The sequence below is a fragment of the Chrysochloris asiatica genome, unplaced genomic scaffold (assembly GCF_000296735.1).
Source record: "Chrysochloris asiatica unplaced genomic scaffold, ChrAsi1.0 scaffold00011, whole genome shotgun sequence".
NCBI classification, from domain to species: Eukaryota; Metazoa; Chordata; class Mammalia; order Afrosoricida; family Chrysochloridae; genus Chrysochloris; species Chrysochloris asiatica.
Genome location: NW_006408529.1, coordinates 19,455,958 through 19,466,514, shown reverse-complemented (window position 1 = coordinate 19,466,514; position 10,557 = coordinate 19,455,958).

The window sequence follows — 10,557 nt, the reverse complement described above, 5'->3', positions numbered from 1 at the left end:
ACCCAGGGCCTATGTTGGTGCCCATGGGTTTAGAAGTTTACACAATTCTCTCAGCTTCATATCAGCCAGCCCTTACTCTTCTCTCTCTCATCACAAGGTCAGTGGATGCCAGTGGAGCATTTCCAAACTTAGCCTGACTCTTCATTACTTATTTTCCACAGCTTTCACTCAAAACATAGATCCAGGTGATTACCAACGATCACATACCATGGGTCGCCAGTAACCTTTAACTTTCAGTCCTAGAATGGAGTTTTCTTGTTGGGAAGAATTTTCTTGCCTAGATATCTCTAAGCAAACATCTTTCTCAAAACTCAAAAAGCCAAATAGTCTGCTTTTTTGAATTGGAACTGACTGGACAGCACTTAACAGTAACAACAGCAGCAGGCCCAAAGACTGAGTACAGCTGAGTGTTTACGAGGAGGAAATTGCAGAATGTGCCCTTTGGGAATTCACAGACTGGCTGAAAGAGCTTTGTAACTCTTGCCCAAGCAGGGCAGAGGCCAAGGGTCCACATGGCTGAAAGGCCAAAGACAAGAGCCAGACATATCTGCAATACAGCAGAGAAGAGGTGTTTCTGATTGGAAAACTACTGCATTCTGAGTTGTTTCTGATCTTGAATTGTCCCCTATTCACTCCTCTAGTAAACCCAAATCGTGAGTATTGTTATGGGTTCTGTATGGCTGTTGGAATGAATTATTGAACCTAGATATGAAGCAGAGAGTGCTGTGAGAGATATGGTTGGTGTTAGAATAGAGTAAAGAAGGTTATATGTTAGAGGCATGTCTGACCTCCACTTTATAGGAAACTGCTTTGTGTTGATTTTGAGTTTGATTCTCTTTCCCCCTTGTGAAGCCAGTGGAAGTCAGAGTTGGCACCCACATGGTTTGCACCCTGCCATCTTTCTTTTCAAATACTTTTACTTGGTTTTAATTTCAAAAGGAATAGAAAGATCAATATTTTTCCTAATGATAATCAAGTTATTTGATAATTGCAAATTTTCACAAAAAAAGCAATTTTAAGTAACTTTCTTACTTCCAAGATATCATACCATCAAAATAAGTTGACATTTCTTTCTTTATCTTATAATTGAGATTTTCTATTCTTATCTTATAACGCCAGCTTTAGAAATGATATCTTCTAATTCTGAAATTGAACATTTTTGCTTATCTTCAACTCAAATTACCTTTATGCTGACTACTTTTAGCCCTCAATATGAAACACTATTGTCCTTTCCAAATTCCAAATACCTCCTACAACTAAATGAACAACTCAACTCAAAAGTAACATTGTTTTCAGTCAAAATTGAACTCAAACTTCACTACACTCCTTCCTGTTTTTATCAGTGGCCACCTTCAGCCCTTAGTCACCCATGCCTTAAATTTTCCTGTCCCTCCTTCTTCCATTCTGCATGGTAATTGCCATATTTGTCTCCAATTTCTGCTGGCACTTGACTTTTCTTTGAACTGTGATGCCTTAAAACAGGGGTCATTGTTGTTGTTGTTAAGTGCCATTGAGTCAGCTCATAGTGACCTGGCATAGGGTTTCCAGAGTGGCTGGCCGATTTAAACTTTTGACTTTGCAGTTCAAACTGACATTACAGTTGAGTGCTTATCCTGCCATACCAGAACTCCCAAGCAGGAGTGGGGAACCATTCTTCTGCCAAAATTTTTAACATTATTCACAACCATAGAAAATGATCTAATTAAAAATTAGTCTTCAGTATTTGGTCACACATTTAATTAATTCTCCCCGAATGTGATGGCTGGAACTGTGGTTGCCTCTGTACGACCATACCAAATGACTTCTTGGGCCTTATATTGCACACAGGCTGGATGTTTCCCATCCCTGCCTTAAAGCATGGAAGTACTCACCTAAGAATTGCTTACTATTTTAAGGATGTTAGATACAGTGTCATCAAGAAGAAAAATGTCATTTAAAAATGAAACTCAAGACCTGTAACAGTCAAACCTATGACCTTGTAAATCAAGTGATCTTGATTATTCATGAAAATGAACAGAATATGTATCTTATCCAAGGGTCAGTCATAAGACATCATAACATCTTTAGAAGAAATGATGACATTTAAGGCATACCAAAAACTAGTGATGGTACTGCCCATAAAATTTACTTTTTCAAACTCTTTTTTGCAGGCCTTACTTATCAGCTGTTGTCAATTGTTTACTTAAGTGTAAGAAATGGACTACTATTTTTACCTGAATACAAACTATTCCATAGAGGTTGGACTGCCTACTCCTACTGCCAGTGTTTCATACAGAGTCTAGATTTCTAGGATTCTTGGTAGAATATCCCATGATATTCTCTATAATTAGTAGAATAAATGTGGTGCTGTCAGATAAGCACTGGACTGCTAATCATACAGTCAGTTTTTGAAACCCATCAGCTGTTCCTTGGAAACACTAAATAGGATCTCTAAGAGTCAGAAGCAACTACACAGTATTTAACAACAACAAGGATAATAAACACACCAGATTTTCAAAATGCTTATTACATAAGAATCTTGTTCAAATTTCTTTAAATATCCAAAGGATCTATTCTACCCTAAGGAGCTCTGGTAGCGTAGTGATTAAGAATCGGGCTGTGAACTGCAAGGTCAGCAGTTCAAAACTACCAGCTGTTCTGCGGGAGAACCATGAGGCTTTCTGCTCCCCTAAAGATTTACAGCCTCAGAAACCCTATACAGGGTCACTATGAGTCGGAATCTACTCCACAGACATATCACCACCACCATTCTACCCTACTCTTGTGTAAAAAGCCACAGGCAATCACATTATTTTCTGACTCATTCAAATTCATACAAATTATTGTTATGGCTTAGTAGATACAAACTACACACTAAAATTTTTTAAAAAGATATTTAGTTCCATGTAACAACTAATTGTGATATTAATTCAAGTAGAATTAATCTTCTCCTGTCTATGATAGTTAAGGTTTTGTGTTAACTTAACTCAACCTTGATTCTCAGTGGTTTGACACCAAAGATGGAGTTATCCCCATATTGAGATGTGAGATTTCTTAGCTGTCCTACAGCTAAGAAAAGGAAAGTGATCAAGCTTCTCTCTGCTCCCTTTCCTTTTCCTGTTTTGCTAGCTGTTGCTTCGACCTTCCCAAGTTTGGGATAAGGGGAGAAAAAGGAATCAGGAAAATCCTTATTGGACATCTCTCAGTTAGCTAATGCTGTTACAACAGAAATACCACAAGTGTTTTACTTTAACACCTAGAAATTTATTCTGTCACAGTTTAGGAAGCTAGAAGTCTAAATTCTTGGGGAAGGTTTTCTCTTTGCTGACTCTGGGTATATGCCCCTTGTCTCCTTTCAGCATCTGTAGGTCCTGTATTGTTTGGAGCTCTCCATATACGTTGGCATCAATTTTCCCCAAGATCTAAGAGCTTCACAGAGCAGAGACTCCAGGTCCAATGACACACTCCATGGCCAGCTCTTCTGTCTTGATGGTAGTAAGTCCCTCAATCTATGCTTAATTCTCTCCTTGTGTTTTTTATAAGACAAAAGTTGTTGCATGCTGTTTTAAATCATAAATCAGAATCAGGTGTTGGTGGGATTAAGGATGGTGGAGGATCAGAGAAAAGAGGAAGACTCCCAATGAGATGGATTGGCAAAGTGGCAGCATTGATGGACTCAAGCATCCCAAATATAGTGAGGTGGGCCCAGGACTGGACAGTGTTTAATTCTGCTGTGCATAAGGTCACTATGAGTCAATACCGACTTGATGGTACCTAACAACAACAACAAGTCACCAGTCCTCATGTGGCACTGTGAGTTAATGTACTGGACTACAAAGTTGATTTGAACCAAAAGGTTGGTAGTTCAAGCTCACCAGGCTCTCGTGGGAAACCTTATATAGATAGCTATGGGTTGAAACGGACTCAATGGCACTTAACAACAACAACCCACCATTAGATCCTAAGAAACCATGTATAGGATCACTAGGAGTCAGAAGAGTCAGAAGGGACTCCAAGGCACTCACAACAACAACAACCATCCCACCCTTACCCCTGTCACTAATAAATCACATCAAATCTCAATATGGGATAATTCCATCTTCAGTGCCAAACCACTGAGAATCCTGGTTGAATTGTTAACACAAAAACTTAACTATCATAGACAGGTAAATGGGGTCCATTTTCTAAGTCTGGAGGTTGTTTGAAGAAGACTCTCCTATGTGCATATTACTAGCTTTTCAAAACTTTCTTCCTCTCTTGCCACTCTTCCCCTCCATTCATTAGAGATCTTGTGTTCTTTAATCAGGTCACTAATTGCTTTTGTTGTTGCCATTTGCTACCAAGTCAATTCTGACACATGGTAACGTCATGCGTGTCACAGTAGTACTGTGCTCCTTGAGGTTTTCAATGACTTTATATTCTATGAGTAGATCACCAGGTTTTTCTTCCAAAGCATCTCTGAGGAGACACAAACCTCCAACCTTTTGGGTAGCAGTTGAGCATGTTGACATATGTACGCTCAGAGACACCACTCCTGTAATCTATGAGAATGCAATAGTCAAGTCCCAGTAATTCCCTTGATGGTATCTATACAGGCCTGTGAGAAAAGTGTAAGAGGAATGTAATCAAACCTTCACAATCTGATCATTTTTTCTCCATCTTGTCAATACTAATCATCACTCAATTTAGTCTTTGAAAAGGGAGTGAGGAACTTTAAAAAGATGAAGTAAGAGATCAAAAAGTAAAAAGAAAGTTTAGCTTGGTCCAACAGAAGAGTTGTTTCTACTCTAAATATTAAAAAGTAAATAATACGCTTCAAGTTTTAAGTCACAAATTAATTATCCATTGTATTTCTTAAGACCGCTAAGGACTTGGGAATCCATTTCAAACTAAGCAAAAAAAAAAAAAAAAAAAAAAAAAACAAACAAAACAAAACCCTAGAACCTTGTAGGTTAATGCACTGGACTGCAAAATCAGTTTGAATTGCAAGGTCGGCAGTTCAAGCTCACGAGCTGCTCCTCAGAAACCCTATACAGGGTCACTATGGGTGAGAACCAACTCGATGACAGTTAACAACAACAATAACAACAACTATAGTAATAGAAAGAGTCCTGGTAGTACTGTGGTTTACTTGTAGGGCTGCTAACCACAAAAGTCAGCACTTCTAATCCACCAAACATTCCAGGGGAGGAAAATGTGACTTTCTGCTCCTATGAAGATGTATAGCCTCAGAAACCTATACAGGTCACTATGAGTCAGAACTGAGTCAAAGGCAAGCAGCAGTAGTTATAGAAAGATGTTGCTGTTGTCAAATGCCATCGAGTTGGTTCTGACTCATAGTGACCCTGTATAGGGTTTCCAAGGAACAGCTGGTGAGTTTGAACCACTGACCTTGTAGTTCAAACTGACTTTGCAGTCCAGTGCTTATCCTACAGCACCACACCAGAGATTATTCCTATTTTTTAAGGGCTGTCTTAGAATGAAATAGTTAAGCTAATAGACTATAAGTTTTCATTCTACACATATGCATTCATCTTTATGTAGTCCTGACCTAATTTGCTCACTGGTAAGAATTCAGACTCAACTTCCATTCCATCTGTCACATGACATTCTAATGCGGACATTGCCTAAGATCTTTAATTTGATTTACAAGCAATAGTTTCTAAAGTCCCACAATGGCAAAAAAGTTGGTTGGCAGTAAGAATGGAAAAGTGAGATTCATCAGGACAAAAAGACAGACCTAACCCTTGAAAGTAATCAGACACCCTTCTAAGAGGGTTTCTTAAAGTCAAAGCATGTACTGGCTGGACAGAAACCCCACACCAACCAATTCTCTTAGAAGGTTAAAATTACAGCATTTTAATATAAGAGCTTTCAGTGCTGTGTTGATTTTGAAGTGTGATATTCAATTCAGTAGGATAGAATTTTCCAGTATAATTAAATCCAAAGCTATGGCTAATGTGAAATGTGAAAAGAACATTTGTTTATCCATGTATTGTGACTCAGAGAATATGTTTGTTCATTTAAAGTGTTCAGAAGTAAATTGATAAGTGATTTGTGCACACACAAAAGAAGAAGAAGAGAAACGGAGAAGCCTGGCAAAAGGCAAGAAGAGGATTTGAAGAAAACTAAAATAGACCTTTAATCGCTTTATGCAATTTTCTCTTTTCCTTGGTATACATGCTAAAATGTCCAAAATGTGCTTGTTCAAGGACTTAACAGAAATAAATATATAATAAGTAAAGTCCACCAAATATAACTAGTCAATAACAAAAATCCTATTCACTTCAATTGTCTGACACTAAATTTTCAATTCATAAGGAAAACTAAAATCCTCATTTTTCAAACAGAAATATGTGATAATTAATTCAGTTTATTTTCCCCAAAGCATTTTACATAGAAAATGACAGAAATTGAACCAATGTCTTAATTCAGAGCCCATGTTCAAAAACACCATATTATACTTATCCTTTCCCCCTATGGCTGTGGCCTCTCATTCTCAATGATTTCCAGTCCCACTTTTCAAAATTAAAGTGCTCTCATAAACCAATAGTCACTATAGAATTGGTGTCTGAATATTCAGTCAAGATTTATTACCCACCTAATATATTGAATTAATTTTTGTATTTATTTGAGTTGATTTGTTTAGAGCAGTATAAGTCTTCAGAAAGAAAGCACAGAGTCCCTATACTTTATACACCATTATTCCTACTAATGTCTTGCAAGCTTGTGGTACATTTGTTATAATTGATGAACCTGTATCAGTAGAGTATGCATACCATTAACTGTTGGCCATAGTTTACAATAGGGTTCAGTTCTGTGTTTTGTTCTTTAGCTTTTGACAAATTCTTTATACTCTATGTCTACTTTTTATCTTATAAAACAGAGTAAGTTTTGCTTTTTTAAGATATATATACTTGGCTTCATACACTCTGTATTTTTTCCAACCTGGCTCCTTTTATTTACCAATATGCATTTAAGTTTCTGTCATACTTTCTTGTATCTTGATAGATCATATCCTTTTATCTTTGAATAATATTAAATTGTCTGGATGCACCAGAGTTTGTTTATACATCCACTTTGTAAAGAACATTTTGGTTACTTCCAATTTGGGGGAATTATAAATAAAGCTGCCATAAGCATTTGTTAGTTTTTATTTAAAACTAAATAACCTTTTTATCTTGTTTTATCCCCTTTGGGTAAACGCAGAGGGGTGTGATTGCAAATTGAATGCCTATGTTAAAAAAAAAAAAAAGAACTAAAAAACTGCTAGACTGTTTGCCAAAGTATCTGTATAATTTTATATTCTACCAGTAAATAAAAGGAGGTCCTATTTTTGCACATTCTTGTCATTATTGTTCTCAGATCTCCAAAGAGATGGACTAGCATAGTGGAAGCAACAATGGGCTCAAAGGTAACAACGCTGAAGATGGTATAGAACTTAGAGTGTTTCATTCTGTTGTGCATAGGGTTGCTGTGAGTCAGAACCAAGCTGAAGGCACCTACCAACAAACAACAATAGATATTCAAGTCCTTAGCTCTAGGATCAGCGCTAGACTTCAAACCACAAGGTCAACAGTTCAAATCAATCAGGTGCTACTTAGAAACCCTATACAGGGTCACTATGAGTGGGAACTGACTCAATGGTAATTAACAATAACAACAGTTGTTCCTATAAATAGGATCTACTATGAGTTGGAATTGATTTAACAGCACCTGACAATATAACATTCTAATCAACAGAGAAAAGATTGAAGTTGTCAAGGACTTCATTCTTAAGGAGCTCTGGTAGCGTAGTGGTTACGAATCGGGCTGCGAACCTTAAGGTCAGTGGTTCGAAACTACCAGCCGCTCCGCGGGAGAAAGATGAGGCTTTCTACTCCCGTAAAGATTTACACCCTCGGAAACCCTGTACAGGGTCGCTATGGGTCGGACCCGACTCTATGGCACTTAACAACAACAAATCAGCACTCATGGAAGCAGCAATCAAGAAATCAAATGGTATATTGCATTAGGCAAATCTGCTGCACAAGACCCTTTTAAAGTGTTGAAGAGCAAAGATGTCAGCTTCAAGACTAAGGTGCACTTGACCCAAGTCTTGGTATTTTCAGTTACTTCATATGCATACAAAAGCTGGACAGTGAATAAGGAAGACCGTAGAATTGATGCTTTTGAGTTATGGTGTTGGAGGAGAATATTGAAAGTGCCATGGGCTGCCAAAAGAACCAATAGATCCGTTTTGGAAGAAGTGCAGCCAGAGTGCTCCTTGGAGGCCAAGATGGTCAAACTTCATCTCTCATACCTCTGACATATTGTCAGGAGGGACCGGTCACTGGAGAAGGAAATCATGTTTGGTAAAGTGGAGGGTCAGAGAAAAAGAGGAAGACCCTCAACGAGATGGATTAGCCAAGTGGCAACATCGATGTTGACTCGGGATCAGGCAGTATTTTGTTCTGTTGTGCATAAGGTTGCTATGGGTTGGTACCCACTCAATGGCACCTAACAACAACAACAATATAACAACAACAAGATGTTCTAAAAGGTTTGCACTTGATTACTAGACAAAAGATTGGAGGTTTGAACTCACCCAGAATTGGAGTCCTGGTGTGGCACTGTAAGACAAGCACTGAACTTTTAGACTCAGTGTCGGCAGTTCATACCCTCCAGTCACTACTCAGAAACACTATACCGGGCTGCTACGAGTTGGAACCAACTTATGGCACTTGAATATAATAGTAATAATGACAATAACAAGAAGAGTTGTCTGCGTGACAGGCCTGGAGATCTTTTGTAAAGATTTTTTGTTGTTGCTAAGTGCCACTGAGTCAGTTCCAACACATGGCAAGCCCATGTAGAGTTTCTGAGGAGCAACTTTAGAGGAATAAATATTGGTTTAAGACCACTATTATTTTAAAAACTCAAGAAATAGTTTATACACAGGAAGAAACATTTTGTGGTTACCATGGGTGAGCATGGAAGGGTCGGTAAATCACTAACTAGAAGCAGTTGTTGTTAAGTGCTTTCAAGTTAATTCCAACTTGTAATGGCCATGTATAGGGTTTTTGAGGATTGGCTGGTGGGTTTTAACTGCCTACTTTGCAGTGTGTAGTCTAGTGCTTATCCTACAGTGCCACACCAGGGCTGTATTGATGTGGATGAAGAGAAAGGCAATATGCAGAAAGCAAAAGGTCATCAAAAAGACAAGAAAAAAAGACCAAAATGTATATCAGAAGAAATTCTGAGATTTGATCTAGAACATAGAGAAACTAAAGCAAAAGGAACAAATGATGATGTGAATGTGCTGAACAGAGATTTCAAAAGGTGGCTGAAGAAGACAAAGTAAAATATTATAATGAAATATGCAAAGACCTGGAGTTAAGAAACAAAAAGGGAAGAACATGCTTAGCATTTCTCAAACTGAAAGAATTGAAGAAAAATTTCAAGCCTCAAGTTGCAATACTGAAGGATTCTATGGTCAAAATACTAAACATCAAAAGGAGATAGAAAAAATAATCAGTGTACCAAAAAAGACTGACTGATATTCAAACATTTTTGGAAGTAGCGTATGATAAAGAACCAATAGTATTAAAGGAAGAAGTTGAAATTGCACTGAAGGCAGTGGTGGAAAAAAAAAAGGCTTCAAGAATTGACTAAAACCAACTGAAATGTTTAAACCAAGGAATACAGTGCTAGAGGTGATCTTGTATGTTTGCCAAGAAACTTGAAAGTCAACTATGTGGCCAAAATCAACTATCTGGAAGAAATCTTATTCTAAAGAAAAGTGTTTTGAACAGAATGTGGATATTAACATAACACACAAGTAAAATTTTACTAAAGATAATTTTAAAATGGTTGCAGCAGTACATCAACAATAAACTTTGAGAAATCCAGGCCAGATTGGAAAGAGGATCCAGAATCAGGAATATCATTGTTAATATCAGATGGATCATGACTGAAAGAAAAGAATACAAGATAAATGTTTGTCTATACTTTGTTGATTATGCGAAGGCATTTTTCTATGTGTGTCATAACAAATTATGGGAAAAATTGCAAAGAATTGGACTTCCAGAATACTTAATTATACTCATGTGTAACCTGTACAGAAACCAAGAGGCTGTGCTTCAAACAGAACAGGGTGAGACTGCTCAGCTTAAAAATCAAGAAAAATGTGTGTCAGGGTTGTATTCTTTTACCATACTTATTTAATTTCTAAGGCGCTCTGGTAGCATAGTGTTTATGAATTGGGCTGTGAACTGCAAGGTCAGCAGTTCGAAACTACCAACTGCTCCATGGGAAAAAGATGAGATTTTTGCTCAGGAAGGAGCTCTGGTAGCGTAGTGGTTACGAATCGGGCTGCGAACCCTAAGGTCAGCGGTTCGAAACTACCAGCCGTTCCGCGGGAGAAAGATGAGGCTTTCTACTCCCGTAAAGATTTACATCCTCGGAAACCCTGTACAGGGTCGCTATGGGTCGGAACCGACTTGATGGCACTTAACAACAACAACAACAAAGATTTATAGCCTCGGAAACCCTGTTCAGGGTTGCTATGTGTTGGAACCAACTCAACGGCACTTAACA